Raw genomic sequence first — 16,578 nt, 5'->3', positions numbered from 1 at the left:
CTCAGGGGTGGAAGGGGCGTAGGAGCTCCGCGGGGTCTCTTTTATAAGAGCGCTAGTCCCATCCATGAGGGCTCCACCCTCATGACTGAATCGCCTCCCAAAGGTCCCGTCTGCTGATCCCTAATCACCTCCTAATCATCTTGGGGGGTGGGACTCAACACAGGAATTTGTGGGAACACAAACATTCAGCTCATAGCGGGTGTCCAGGGGGCCCCATGTGGCCAGGCTCTGGACAATGAGTCGCTGAGGAGATGTCATGGGGTGGCGGTGGAGCTGGGGCTGCTCTTTCGCAATAAAACTCAGAGCCTCATAAAGAGAAGTGATTTGTCCCTGCTGAGTTTCAGGGTGTGGTGTGGAAGCGTCTTTCAACCCTGAGTCAGCAGGCAGGGGTGAGAAGAGTCCTTTCCATCCACACCCTTGGTAAGGCAGGACAGATAGAAAGGGCCCTTGAAGGTACCGCTGAATTGGTTCCTCTAGCCTGGCACCATCTATTTCTTAAGTGTATTGCTTAAGCCACTGTTAATTGGATTTTTTTGGTGTGGGAAGCAGGGAGATTTGTTTTTCCACTTACAGCTAAACATATTCTCACCAATATAACATATTTTAGTAAACTTTTCTTAGCAGCAAGAATTAATAAAAGAGCCTAATGTCTTCCAGAGAGAAAAAAAAAATTACCTGTAGATGAACAAGAACTGGATTGACATCAGACTTATCATCGCCAAAACTGATGCTAGAAGGCAGCAGAGCAAGGTCTTCAGAGTTCTGCAGGAGTATTATTTCAAACCTAGTGCACCGATCAGGGTCCCAGCCAGGAACAGATGGCACACTCAGAAGGGATCATTGAAAAGGGTCCAACAAAGTTGTTTGAATACAAGGTGGAGAGAATTTATTCCTAATCCACCCTTCTGAGAAGATTACTTGAAGATGTAATTTCAGAAGAAAAAATAGAGGAGGTAGTTAAAACCAAAAATCAGAAAGGAGTGAGATATCGTCATTAATGGAACTAATCAAGAAATTTCAGAGGGACGCTACCTGGCAGGTTTGGAAAGCAGTCAGTCTAGATTATATCTTAAATCAACATTCTCCAAGAAGAATGCTTTAAAGGAGGAAGATTGAAATAAAATTCCAAACAGTAAGTTAGAGTGGAGGTGTGGAGTTACAGTAGAAGAAGGAAAGGCAATCAGAAACTTAAAGAAAACAAACAAAACTACACAAGAAAATCACAATTCAAATATGAAGCAAAGTGATTATCCTCCTTTTAATGTCTCAGGGGTCATGACATTGGACACTTAGAGAAGGGAATGTCATCTCAACTCACTATCTGATCAGGCATTGGACAATAGTTACATCATCTTAACAATGTAAATGTTGTCTACAGATTTTGATAATTTGAATCAATCTATAGTCAAAGAATAGAAGACTTCCTTATGTAAGCAAGTACATATTTTTAAATCTTGACATTGGAAAAGACACAATGTAGAGAAGTTCAACAGTAAAATCAGGAGCATGTGTTAGGTCGGATTCCCGGGAAGTTGACTCTGAGCAAGACTTTGAACGCAGGACTCTGGGATGAGACCTTGCTGGGAGTAACACCTGCAAGAAAGTGGGGGAAGCAGGTTTGGACGGAAGAAGAAGATGCAGTCAAAACTAAAGCCTCAGCTGGCCTCACAAAGAAGCTCTGGAGCTGGGGCAGCCCTTCGGAGTTGAGGCAAGAGGCCAGACTTATCATCGCCTTCCTACCCCGACAGTGACCGCACACTGGACATGGGTTACGCTTAAGAGCGTCCTGGGAAAGACAATACCTTTTCACCAAGGATAGGCTTGAGAGGGACAGAGCTGAGCCATCAGCAGCCAACTCATCCTGCAGCTGCAAGGATGAATGCTTTGCTCCTCACGGGAAGCTGGGCATTGCACCACTGTATCCCCTGCACTCCATCCCTTGACTGCTTCCTTCTCATACTGCTTAGAAATCTGTCTGGCACACAACATGCTGTTGGTAACTACTTTTGTTGAATGAATGAATGAATGAGTGAATGAGTGAATGAACCAACAAATGGCAAAAGAGGAGATGGGTAGCCCCCCTCCATGCCTCTGCACTTCAGGGTTCTTGCAGGTCCATGAGGATGGGAAGACTGAAAATACTGCAAAATTTCTTAGTGTCTTTGCCGCTAAGAAAATCTCAGAGACTTAAGGAAGGGAGTGGTCCTCAATCATTACTAACATGGAGCTTCCTGCCAGCCTAGCAGGAAGAGGGGCTAGAATTCAATTTAAGGAGGAAAAAGAAAGTAATAAATATCAAGTGCTCATCTAGATTTGTCATCTGACTTAATACTTAGAGATTGTGAAACAGGTGTACATTCCCATTTGACTTATAGGAAAGTTGAGGCTCAGAGTTATCAACTAACTTGCCCAAGGTCATAGTGAGTGACAGAGCTGGGCTTGGAACTTGCACCTGACTCCAAACTCCACTGCCTCTTGCCTAACACTCTGGGAAGTTCTGTTCTGGACTCAACTCCACCAATGTTTATTAAACAAGCTCTTAGAGGCACCCTGGGGATATCTTACAAAGACAACATTGTTTTGCCGGAAAAATGAATTAGAAGCACTGAGTTTTTTTAGTGTTTTGGCTCCCAAGACAGGGGTGGCCTGTACAAAATTTGGAGAAGCTGGTTCTGTGGGGTCCTGAGATCTGGCTCGAGGTCCTGTGTCTTCTGACCCAGGTCTGCAGGGAACAGAAACTAAGGACAGCAGGGACTCGGAGAGCAGGACATTCACACTATGGAACAAAAATTCCCAAACGTCACCAAAAAGGACAGGAAAAGAAATGCCCTTTCTTTTGCTGACCAGGGCACTTCCTTTGCCAAGATGGCAAGTCCTCATCTGCTGGTCCCAGGCACAAGGAGTCCAAAGTTCCCCGGCAACAGCCTCAGCTTCTCGTTCAGTGAGACCCTTGCTGTGTCCCTGAGCAAGCGTGGACTCCCTTTGAGAGCAAAACCTTTCTTTTAATACTTTATTTTAGCACAGTTTCAGGTTTACAACAGTTGTGAAGATGGTACAGAGAGCTCCCGTATACCCACACCCAGTTCTCCCCATTGTCAACATCTCTCATTTGGGGGGCACGTTTGTCACGATTAACAAACCAATATTTATACATTATTATTAACTAAATAAGAATGCATTATTTCTTGACTGATAATTAAAATATAGTTAAATTATAACACATACCATTATTCAGATTTCCTTAGTTTTCCCCTAACGATGTCCTTTCTCTGGTCCAGGCTCCCATCCAGGATACCACATTTTGTCAGCATGTTTCCTTAGGCTCCGGTGACAGTTTCTTGAACTTTCCTTATTTCGGATGATCTTGACATTTTTGAGAAGTACTAGGTCAAGGAGACTGTAGGATTTCCCTCTGCTGGAATTTGCCTAATGTTTTCCTCATATTCGACTGGGGTATGTATTTTGACAGAGATGAAGTTCCACCCTCATCACATCTTCTCAAGGGTACATGCTATCAGTGTGGCATCATGGTGAGGTTAACCCTGATCACCTGACTGAGGTAGTATTTGTCAGGTTGGAACTTTTTTTTTTCCAGAGTCCAGAGCTGTGGAGACAGGAAGTACAAAATCCCCCAGTCAGTCCCTGGGCATGATGGTTAACAGGGACACACCTGCGTCCACACCTTAGATCCTGGGACCATGCATTCTCCCTCCTGGGGAGACAGGGCCGGCTGTAGAGAGGGCTCTGATTTAGTGCTGAATAGGTGACTGATTTATTGCCTGAGGCAGCTGACCAGCCAACACTGTCTAGGGTAGGAGTCTGCAAACTACAGCAGAGGGCCAAATCCTGCCCGCTTCCTGTTTTTATAAATAAAGTTTTATTGAAACACAGGTGCACCCATTTGTTTACATACTGTCTATGGCTACTTTCACTCAGTAATATCAGAGTTGAGCAGGTGCTACGAGACTAGATGGCCCACAAAACTGAAAATACTTACTATCTGGCCCTTTCCAGGAAAAGTCTGACATCATTTCTGGTTGTAGGACTGGGCACCAGGGAGGCAATAAGGAGCCAGTGACCAGGAGCTATTGAATCTCAAGATCGGAGCAGCGCACAATGGGGAACAACTTCTGAGCCCAAACTCTGTTTAGTGCACTGCCCCTGCACGGACCCCAGATGATCCTGAAGAAGCAAGTTTTATTCAGAAGGAAACTCCTTCACAAGGACACCTTATCCATGGGTGAGGATAATGATGCCATCGGTGGGTAGACGTTTTATCTGAGGAGCTTCAGGGGTTTCTCAGCTCATTAATCCTGGTGACTTACATGGTAAAGAGGTGCCTGAAGATACTTATACCCAAAGAGGTTCCATTTGCCAGACTTCCTGGGTGGAGCAGAGGAGGACCGTGGCCGTCCTGTGCTCCCACATGCCCTCTGCTCACCAGCACCCTCTTCTTCTGGAGTGACCTCGGGCCGCAAGCTCAACCATGAACCACATTCTTTCCCCTCAGTTTTGGACCTAGAACCACAACCTTCAGCTAAAGTATTTAATGTTTAGGTCTAGCAAGCTGAGGAATATGGAGTGTAAGGGAGTTTAAACTTCCAAAGAACCTTCAACATGGCAGGATGAGGCAGGGGAAGCTCCTCACTGCTTGAAGCCAGCAAAGCCCGTAGAAGTGGCTGCTTCTACACTCCTCATGCCCCTGCTGGTCCTTCATCAATCATGCTTAGTCTCCCTCCCCGAAAGGCATCTGTAGTCATCACTTTCTGTAATGAACTGGATGCTCCTGTCCCCTTGGAACCCACATGTTGAAGCCCTAACCTTTGGTGGGGGGGTTGGAGGTGGAGCTTTGGGAAAATGAGTCCTGATGGCGGAGCCCCCCTGATTGGGATCAGTGCTGTAAGACTATATGGCCCATAAAACTGAAGACACATACTGTATATTCTCCGCCACGTACAGATACAAGAAAGTGGCTGCCAACAAGCCAGGAAGAGGACACTCACCAGAACCCAGCCATGCTAGAACACTTACAGCCTCCAGAACTTTTAAGAAATAAATGGCTGCTGTTTAAGCCCCCTGCCCCTGATTCTATGGCATATTTATTATAGCAACTCGCGCTGACTAATCCTTCCCATCTCGGTGGGGTTCCTCCCGCCTCTAAAATCCAATACTACGTGGCTCTCCTCTCTACAGAACCCATCAGAGCAACCATAGACATCAGCCACACCGAAACTGGAAGCACTCAGAGACACATTCTTTGCACCCATACAGTGGCTTATTTATACCCCTTGACTGCCTGGACACCGGCAGCCAGTCATTTGCATCTGGGATCATGCAGCCAAAATGAATAACTGAGTCCATACCAATGGGAGCAAGGCTTTGCTGATACAGCACTTTATTCACATCTCCAGGTGAGCCTTCATTGGGGTGAATAAATTATCCTCAAGGATTTCAGTACCCCCCTGATCAATTTATGTGCCTGGGGAATGCACACATATCATGCCGTGTAAATTGTGGTTCTGCTTACCTGCAATCAATACAAACATGTTTGTAAGCACAACTTACTAGTGGAAGCTTCTTTATATGGCCAAATATAGCCCTAGTAATATTATTAATACTTCATTTGGAGGAGCCAAAGCTGGGAACAGAGAACTCATTCTACCCACCACTTCTCAGCACACACTTCCAGAAAATATGAAATAGTTCAGACAGATAACTTGGGGTGACTTTATTGTAACCTCCACTAGTCTAGCTTCATTTCAAAACATTCTATTTTTGATAACCTTTGAAGTACAAGGCCTGTGAAAAGGTATTTCCGGCACTGGGGGGGCTGTCTGGTTGGTTGTTGTAGTAAGTGTTTTAAGACACTTGGAATGAAAGCTTAAATACTTACATAATCGAGGGAAATGTACTCACATCTGTGTGTAAAATAGGCAGATAAAATGGTGCTCAAATTAGATCTGATTTACCCCCTAGAATTGGCAATGTGTAAATGAGGCTGGCAAGTGCCGGCAGGCATCAGATGACAGCCGGGGGAGAATGGCAAAACTGCAACGCCAGCTTCGTCCCCGCGGCCACTGTCAGGTGATGTGCCCATCCACGAAGAAGCAAATGGAAAAGATGGAAAGAGCTGGGATGCTGAGATGGCAGAACAGTGATCTGAGGAGTGCCAGCCAATCAGTGTTCAATCAACATAGGCGTTTGAAGTTCAGTAGAACTGCAAGTCCAACATTTAATTCACGCACGCCAACTCCACCCACCATCCCAGACAGGCTAGCTATAAATAAGATTGCCCTGTTGAGACGTGTCTCTCATAAAAGACAATGACCGTTCCTATGGGTTCCATTTTACCAGTCACGGAGGAAACTGATACTGGTACCATTTTGGAAAGTTGAATCCAACATTGGCCACACTGGAATGAAAACAGAGGTGACTTCTTGAAGCTACCACTTGAGGGAAAATAAAATAAAAAATGTCAGGAAAAAGGAAAAAGCCTGGCTACTCTGTGGGTGTCAGCTAACACGTGTAGTCAGCCTTGCTCAGATTTGGACTTACGGTTGGTTTGTTTGTTTGTTTTAACACTGACATCTTGGCCCTGAGGACAAATGTTTGTTCACTTGTTTAGAATAAGACATGGATTGTGCTGGTTTGGAAACTCAGAATGCAGTGGGATTTTTTTAAAATTCAGAATGTCTCATTTACCAATGCAGTTTGAAGGGAGAGGGTCTGGTTGAAAGCAGAAACAAGCGTCTTCCAAGGTCAGCTCAACGGCCTTCTTATGCACACATGAAAAAATAAGAGAATTGAAAAGAAGTAGGTCTGTTTAGGTTTCTCACTGTTCAGAAAACAAAGCATAGTTTCCTCTTCAGTTTTCTCTTTCGTAAACAATTTGGTTCAATAATATTGCCTCGCGTTTTCATTTGACTGACTCACAGTATGAGGTCAAATTGAAAAGCTAAAAGGAAGTTTTTAGGAGGGATGGCAGTGAAAAAAGTTCAGCATTCAAGATTCCCCCAGGAGGGGTTGAGGGGGGCAGGAAGGGTTTGCTGACCACGGGCTTGGAGCACAGGCAGAGCGGGGAGCCGTCCGTGGTCAGGCTCCTCTCTGGCAAAGCACTGGGATGACTGGTCCTCGGTGGTTACTGAAAGCAGACCCTGGCCGAAGGAGGAGGCCCTTCCGAAGGCACTGGTCAGGGGGGCCGTCAGCCTGCCGGAGAAGCTGGGCCTCTGAGCACAGCGTTTGATTCTGAAGCAAGAGTGACAGGGAACCAAGAGCCAGAAGCTGGGGACCCTCTCTCTTGCCAAAGTCATTTCTGTGGCAGTGCCTCAGTTCTGCTGATACCTGCGTCCAGATGGACACTTTGACCTTGGCCGCAGCCACTCAGGATCTCTTTTGTCCGTGCCGGGCCTGGGCTTGGCTGGACTGCACGGAGGGCAGGAGGGGGCGGCCATCTGGTGTGGGAGGTGTTGGCTGACAGGTGGCGCAGCGGCGGGAGAACTTAGCAGGCTGAAACGAATCTGAGGACGGCTGGGAAGCTCTCAGAACCTCACAGGTCAAGGTGGATGGTGGAAAGGGAAGGTCAGCGACCAGGAAATGGGTCACCCCCCCCCCCCACTGCTGCCTTGATGCGACCCTGAATGAAGTCCCTGGACCACAAGCTTGCTAACACCCCAAGGGGAGACGAGAAGACTGGGGCCATGAGGAAGAGAAGGGGCCCTGTGGGTGGGGCCCCATATGTGGACCACTGCCCACAAGCTCTTGTGTCCCAAGTCATGTTCAAGGTGGCCTTGTTGACCATTCCATTGGCTTCTTTTGGAAGATGACTAATCCAAAGTGACTCTTGGTGTTGAGGATGCCATAAAGCGGGGACAGTGGCACAAGGGTTTCTATCCCTGGTGCTTGGGGACCTGCCTGCACCAGCCTGGCCTCACCCAGAGCCGGATGCGTTGCCAGTGGACGCCAGCTGGCCACATCCCAGCATGGAAGACACCCGGGGCAGGAGTAGCCCCAGCTGCTCAACACACTCTTGACCTTGGCAAAGCCATTGAGCTCACATTTACTCACCTGTCAAGTGAGGGAAACAAGTCTGGGAGGTCGTCTCTAGATTCCAACGAGGACTTCGGAGCCTTAATTCTGAGGTTGGGTCCTGGCTCTGTAACTTACAGGTCACATGATCTTGGGAAAATTACCTTCCTCACCTGAGCCTTCATTCTCTTATTGGAGAAGTGGTATAATAGTGTCTCATTTAATCTGAGGATTGAGTGAAATAAAGCCCTCAGAAGAATGGGTGGGACATAGTGGATTAGTCTCTTTCCAGTTGTCCTCTCTCCTAAGGCCCCTTCAATTTAAAAATTCTGTGATTCCATGTATACTGGAAAACCCCATCTTCATCTGCAACAACTTTGGGATCCTATTCTGGCAGGGCTGCCTTCACTGGTACAGGTAGGGGAGTCCCTAAGGAGAAGGTGCAGGCGCCATGCAATCACCGGGACTGGATATGCCTGGGGACATCACCTGTCCGTCCACAGCCACAGATGAACCCCACCAGCAATTTCCCTTCCGGCTGTGAAGCCTCTAATCACCTCCCCACAGGCCTGGGGTCCTTCCTAGCTCTGGGCTTCTGCCAGGGAGGCCAGCCTTCTCGGAGGTTCGCATGGCCTTCACATCAGTGGCTCTTGACCACGGGAGCGCACCAGGACCACCCCAGAAGCTCTGCCAAGGAGAGGGTGGCCAGCCCGCCGGGGGCTCTCGTACCAAAGGTCTGCAGACGGGTCTGGGGGGTTTGCTTTTCCAAAAGCTAAGTTTTCATGGGAAAAAGAAACTGAAAACTAGGGCACAAACAGCATCAAAGGAAAATGTTAGACAACAATGGAGAATTCGCTCAGAAAAAGGACGAACCTGTCTAAGGCTTTGTTCTGAGGTTATCTTGGCAAAAAAGGCCAGATGAGTCATTCATGCTGTAGTTCAACAGCAGTTTTTGACAACCTAGTAGTCACACCATATGCTGGAGGCTCAAAGTCCTAAAGCTGAACCATTCTTTGAAGATAAAATCTCCCAGACTCATGACTCTCCAGATGAGGAAAATGAGGCCAAGAAGGGACATGACTTGGCCAATGTCACACGGTCAGTGGCTTGAGAGAACTAGAAGCCAAAAGTCCACCCCTCCCCCAGCTCCCGCCCAGTGGGGAATGCCGACAAGTTTTGTTTCATCTATCAACATTCTTTTGCCTGTTTCAAGGAAAAATCCAGATGTCCATCTTCTCCTGTTAAGACCTGACCACCGCAGGCCCCTGGGCCTGTTTTCCAGGGCCAGGAGTCTGCTGAGTCCTACCTCCCTTCAAAGGGAGCCAGGGCCTCACTTGGTCACAGGCCTGCCTGCCACTTGGCCTCCCCTGAGCCCGCGAGTCCGCATCCCTGCCTGAGGGAGCAGAGGCCAGAGCGAGACAAAGCCCGCTGAGCCCCCAGACCCACGAATGGGGAGGGGCGGCCAGCCAGGTCCCCAGGGAACCCTGAGGGGCCAAACCTCAGTGAGATGTTCCAACACAGGAGAAGAATGGTGATGTCAACATGAAAATTAAGAACTATGATTGACATATGGACATTTACATTGTGAACATGTCCGATCCGTCGGGTTTTCCCTGAGTTGGAAGCCACGAGCCCCAAAACACGGGGATTCTTTCTCGGAGGTCCTGGAGGGCCCCAGCAGACCACAAAGGTTTAAAGGGGCTTTTGGACCCATGGCGTTGTCCCACTCCCCATCCTGAGCCAACTGCTCACCACCCTCCCCTCCCCTGCCACCTCCTGCCCTCACAAGGGAGCCCATTGCAGGGAAGGGCCTGGAGCGAGCATTCAGGTGCATTCGTTGGAAGCTCAAGCAGGAATTTACCCTGAGCTCCACCAGGAAAGGGGGTTCATTCTGCAAATTAACCATGTTAGCCAAGCAGAAGGTAAATGTTTAACCTACAGAGAAGAGCGCTCTGAAAGCACTTAGCCGCCCGTCACTGCAGACGGTCCGCAAGCTGAGTGTAAAGCATTGCACTGGTGGGAGACAGCGCCAGGGCCCTGATCTCAGGCAGGCTTCAGTGTTTACTCTGAATGGGTCGGGTTTTATAGAACATCTGCAGATAGGAGCAACAGCATCAAGACCGTTTAGGTCATTTTCTTCTTAAAGGATGATAGAGCTAGACTAGGGGTGATGGTGACCTCACAGGCAGCCATTGACTGGAACCCAGCACTGTCCCACCCAGAAAGGCAGAGGCCCGGACCCAATCTGAAGGACCACTGAAGCAGGACCTCTTAGACACCATTTTCATCTGATCCTTCAGAGGGGATGGGTAAGGGGCTGAAACAAGAGAACAAAAGGACAAAGGGCAATGTCCCCTTGCCCTTTGAGTATCTCGAATGACAAGGTCATGGCTGTACATGAGGTGTTCTCTCTGTCCTGTCCCCTCATTGTTGCTGGTCAGAACCCCTTATCCTTCAGGCTTGCACAAACTGGCCCCCTCCACAGTTTTCTCCTAACCCCTGAGTTCAAACATTACAGCCCCCAGCCCCTTCGGCAGCCCCACCTCCCACGGCGCGGGCTCCCATCCATCCCACGCCCAGAACCTGCTCTCTGCTACCTCACTGTCCACAGAGGGCTGCCCTGCCCTTTGCTCAGCTCCTGGAAGGCAGGGACCACATCCTGCTCATCTGACTCCCCCGCCCTCTCCCCACAACTCCCTGAGCACCCTGGACAGTGCTGAGCCCAAAGGAGATGCTCAAAAACATTTGCTGAAGTGGAGAAAATGTCAGAGTTTAGAACCACAGGGAAAGACGTGTGGGAAATGTACAAGAATAATGTGTCAAAGAAATTTCCATACAAAATATTCCGGGGCCAGGGATTCCTATGGAAATTACCTTATTTGGAAGTTGTGAATTGTACCTTAATTGATTCAGTAACTGTGGGTCCCTAAGCTCCGTGCTGGGCACCACAGGTGATTCAATTCTATAGTGCTGGGTAAAAACTACCCAAATCGAATGGCTGAGAACTAGGATCCAGGACTAAGGGAGGCCCCGAGGGCACCAGGCTCAAGGAGGCATTCACTCTCCAGGTCCAGTAAGCACAGGTGGGCACCTCCTTATACTTTGTGCTCTTGGTGACTTCCTCCTCACCCCAGTCCCCACCCTCCTTAAAACAACAGCCGTTTCATCTCTCCTGGTGCTGTGGGCTAAGAGGCTCAGCGGGGAGATCCTTCTGCAGCTCTCACCTGAGATCCCGTGAAAAATGCAGCTGACTGGCAGCTGGGACTGGAGTCGTCTGGGGGTTCTACTGAAATGCTGGGACAGCTAGGCCGCTCTCCCTCCCAATGTGATACTGCCATGTGAGCTCTCCAGGAGGGTCGTCAGTCTCACATGGCACCCCAAGAGTAAGTGTTCCAAGGGGGAGGAATTCAGAGTCACCAGGCCCCTGGGAGGCTGAGCCTGGACCTGGTCCAGCATCACTTCTGCAGCACCCTTGTCAGGACCAGCCCGGATGGGAGGAGTGGGACGTATGCACCACCTCGCAACGTGACAAAGAATTGGGGGCCATTTTAACCCACCAGGATGAATCAGAGAATGAGCTGTTCCATGATTCCAAGAAAGATTATGGAAATAGAAGGGTGGGTGACCTGGGCTGGAATCCAGGCTTTGCCACTTTCTCCAGGTTTCATTTTTGTCATTTATAAAATGGAGATACTATCACCTGCCCGACAAGTTAGATGCCTGCTGCACGCCAAGCACTATGACTGATGCCGGAAACATGGTGGTGAACAAGCAGGTGATGCTGCTTCTAGTGAAACAATGTTCTAGTCAGAGAAAATGATCATTTAAAAAGGAAACGTATCAATAAATTGGTTACATTTGAGTAAGTTCTATGAAGGAAAAGCAGAGGGTGCTGAAATAAAGAACAGATTGGGGAGGAGAATAGGGGATCACCCAGGACGATGGCATTAAGCTGAGACCTGGATGCTCAGAAGGGCTTGGGACGGAAGGCAGCCAAGCACCAGGGGAGATGGGGCAGGGGAGGAGGTGAGGGGTAGCAATACTTCAAACTGAAGGAGTGGGAGAAGGCTCTGTGAAGGGAATGGGTTTGTTCATCAGCTTAACCATTAACCCTGATACGTTAAGTAAAACAAAACACTGAATAATCAATTTGTGAAAACGTTATGAGCACAGAATGCTAAGCAGTAACAGCTCTGGGACTGAAAAGTATTTGGTATTGACTATTTTTGTTGAAGGCTTGAACGATGGAGCAGAAATAATTCCCCTAATTTTTTTAAGAGTAATAAAGCTGAAGCCTTGTTCTCCCCAAAGCCCTGATCTTGCGGGAATGTTGATTCCCCACATGCCAACACCACAAGGACAAGGATGCTGGAGGAAGACCTCAAAACAATCACTCCCTTGGAAATGTTAGCTGTCTCGATTGTGGTAGTGGTTTCATTGGTGTATACATCTATCAAAATTCATCAAATTGTACGTCTGAAATATGTGTAGTTTACTATACAGGAACCATAGCACAATAAAGATGTTAAAATTTTTAAAATAAAAGTATAAAAGCTTTTTAAAAAAACCGTCACTCACTTACCTTCATGTAACCCCCATTCTCACGGGGCTCTTACCATCCAGCGCAGTCCTTGGTCTTCTCCCCTGTGTCCACACTCACTGTCTCGATCATCTCATGACTTTAAATTTGTATGCTGACAGTCTCAAAAATATGCATGTTTCCAGCCCAGCTATATCTCCCAAACTCGGACCTCGCGTATCCAGTGGCCTACTCGGCAAGAATCTCAAACTCAACATGTCCCAAAGCGAACTTCTGATCTTGCCTCCAGAATCTGCATCATGCCCTGTCTTCCCCAATTCAACTGGTACTAACGCTGTCTCTACAAATTTCCAGTTAAAGCTCCTTGGAGAAAAACCAATTTCTCTCAAGCCCCACATTCTGACTTCAAAATATATCCAGTTATGGTTATTGCTGAGAAGTTCCAATCAAATAGATTCAAGTACAGATAATAAAGTATAAAGTATAACTACCTAAATGCACCAGAGAGCAACCCACAGCAGACAGATTCTGGAGGGGAATGAAGACCTGGGAGAAGGGAAGGACTCTGGACAAGTTTCCCATTTTTACTGGGTGTCATATAAGGAAAGGCTCAAATGAGGAGAGGAAGGTAGGAAAGAAAAGAACAATAAAAATGAAGCTCCATATTCTGGGTGTAAACTCAACCCGAGTCTCTGGCTGACGCCAAACCACACATGAGAAGGCAGATTCCAGAGACCCAGCTGAGGCTAGAACTGAACTGATACTCGAGCAGCTACCACCTGCAGGGCAGACAGTTTACACTTGGAACCCAACCAGGTTAAGTGCCTGATTAAAACAATAAGCATTCTTCAGAGGAATATAATGGAACCCAGTGTCTCACAACATAGCATTCACAGTATATATGATCCAAAATTACTCAATGTACCAAGAAATGAGAAAATGTGACCCATGTTTCAAGAGAAAAGACAATGTTAAAAAGACTACTTTTTTCTGAATTTTAAAAATGTTTGTAATAACATATGGAAAATATAAAAAATGGACATTTCCAGAATTTGATCACATTTTACCACCTCCATTATTATTCCCCTGTTAAAGTGGCAGATGAGAACACTGCACTAAGCCTCCAAATGGATCAGTTTTCATCTGTGTCCCACTAGAGGCTACTCCCAACACAGCACCAAAGAAAACCTCTCAAAATATAAGTCAAATCATAATGACATCCTGCTCAAATTCCTTCAATGACTACGATCTCACTCAGAGTAAAATCCAAAGCCCTTACAATGGCAAATACAAATGTCTCAGTCCATTCCAGCCTCTGTAACAAATCATAGACTTGGTGGCTTATAAACATCAGACATATATTCCTCACAGTTCTGGAGGCTGGGAAGTCCAAGGTCAAGGTGCCGGTAGATTCTGTGTGGTCATCTGCTCACTCTGTCCTCAGGTGGCGAAAGGGCTGCAGGAGCTCTCTGGGGTCTCTCATTTAAGGGCACTGATCCCATTCATGGGGGCTCCACCCTCATGACCTAATCACCTCCTGGAGGCTCCACCTCCACAATTAGTCATACCACATGAGGTTCAGAATTTCAACACATAAATTTAAGGGGACACACACTCAGTCTCCCACAATAACCTTGTATGCTCTGGCCCCCTGCCCCGTCCTTAACCTCTTTGGCTGTATCTCTCCCCTTCATTTACTCTGTGCCCATCACAGCCACCCCCTTGCTGTTCCTCAAACACTCAGGCAGCCTCCAACCTTAGTGTCTAGTATTCCTTCTGCCTGGACACTCTTCTCCTGGACACCTACTTGGATAAATCTCTCCTCTGTCAAGTCTTGCTCAGACTTCACCTTTTCACCTTCCCTGGCACCCCTACCAAATACTGCACCTACCTCCACACCCACCACCTGGGACCCCCTCAGCCCACTCTAAGCCTTTTCTCCATGTGACTTATCACCATCTCACTTACTATACAATTTTTCTCTCATTATGTTAATTATTTATTGTGGGCCTTCCCAGCTGCAAGGACAGGAGTCTTTGTCTGTTCTGTTCACTGGTATCTCCCAAGTGCCCAGCACAGGGCCTGACTCAGTAACTAGTGAAATAGATAAATACCTTAAGTATTGCCAAAGAAACCCATACAGCTGTGAGAACTGATGTCACCAAAATCATGGCCAGGCTAAGTACACAGACCTGTCTGTTTCCTTTCAAGATTCTGTTGAAATGAAAAAGAGGAAATTTTTAAAAAGATTTTAAAAAGCAATCTTGAAGCCAAGCAGAGAGTTTGAGGGAACTCTGAAAGATAAGCTGCAGGTAGGTAGGGCTAGATGGATGGTTACTCAAAGCAGGTTCTCAACAGACATGTCCCCACGCCCTCTATGATCAGGCACTGTCCTGAGTGCTGGGTACGGCAGGCAGCTACGCCCAGCCCTCAGGGAGTCAGGGGGAGCCATGCAGTCTGTGTCACAACCACTAAACCCTGCCCTTGTAGCCCAAAGCAGCCAGAGACAATACGTAAATGAGTGGGCGGGCTGTGCTGCAGTAAAACTTTATTTATGAACATGGAAATTTGGTAAATGCATTCTCTTAGCCAATGATCAGTTAGGGGTGGGTGTGTGATTAATTTATGGCTTGTGAGATACTGAGGGAAACTTCTAGAAAGCTCTAGAGCAAGCTCGCCCCTGCTGATAAAAGGAAACATGTGAGAGAAGGCTCTCCCTCTGCCGCTCACATCGTATGTCTGCCTGAGTTGCTGGGCACTGAACACCTGCTTGTAATGTTAGGTAACAAGGCTGAGAACAGCAGACGACAGGAGGGTAGGACAGAGCGGAGAGCAGAAAGCAACTGGGTCTCTGAGGGTATCTGAGCTGCTTAGCTAACCCAGCCTGACCAGTCTACCGCCAGAATTCCCAGTTCATGGGATAATAAATGTTCTTTTGTTAAATCATTCCTACTTGAGTTTTCTGTTATTTCCAACCAAGAACATCCAATGTGTATAAAGTGATGAAATGAGACTGGGCAGTGTTTACCCGTCTGCAAAACTGTGCCTCTGGGACCTAGACGAGGCTGCCCACGGAAGGGCCAGAGAAATGATGCTGGAGCGGCTGAGGAGGACAGGCTGCAAGCTCTGGGCCTCTTTGGTCTAGAAGAGCAAAATCTGAGTGAATGTGGTCAAAATCCATTAAGGAAAAAGCATCCTTGATAAGATCAGGGTGGACTTGGATTCCAGATCCCAAAAAGCTGGGGCAGCTGAAGCATCAGCGTGCACGCCAGCCCTGCGTGAGGGGGCTGAGGGCGCTGGCTGCCTGAGCTCTGGGGACGCAGTCTCTCTGCATCCCTGGGACCTCTCAGGACTTAGGAGCGTTTCCATCCAGCCGGGACTTGGAGGACAACACGCATCTCTGCACACCGTCCTGTAAGCCCCTGGGGGACTTCCATGCGCCTCACAGGAGCTACGCGTTCTTGGACCCTGCAGAACTGGCGTCAGGTGAGTGCCAGCCCGGTGGCCTCAGGCCACTCCTCTGGGCCGCCCACGAGCAAGGGTATGCGTAGGCCCGTGGATCAACATCAAAGCCATTTCCTCAAGGGTCTTCTAGTGACCACTGACGTCATTAGAAGCATTTTCTTGACAGATGAGCTTTGATTTTTCAGTGATGCCCCTTGAAGACTCACCACAAGGCATGACTCATCCATCACCATGAAGTCATCTTGTGTTTGTACCCGAACTCCAGCAGAGATTCTCAGCTCTGGAGGCACATTAGAATCATAAGGAGATTTTTATTTAACTCATCTAGAATGAGGTCTGGGCAAGGCCCATCTGGTGAAACTGATGTGTTTCACAAGAGAAAATCCCTTTGCTAGGAAATAGGTCGTGTGCGTTAAGCGTGTGGGCCCCGGGTACACTGAGGTTAGGTCTTGCCGGGAAGGCTGGGCCCGTTGGAATTCCTGCGGTTGCGTGGTGAGAGTGGAGACCGGGTCTCAGGTCTGTTGGTTGTGGAGGCCGTGGGCTCAACA

Source organism: Vicugna pacos, chromosome 11 (genome assembly GCF_048564905.1).
Source record: "Vicugna pacos chromosome 11, VicPac4, whole genome shotgun sequence".
Classification (NCBI taxonomy): Eukaryota; Metazoa; Chordata; class Mammalia; order Artiodactyla; family Camelidae; genus Vicugna; species Vicugna pacos.
Note: the sequence above shows the minus strand (reverse complement) of the source record.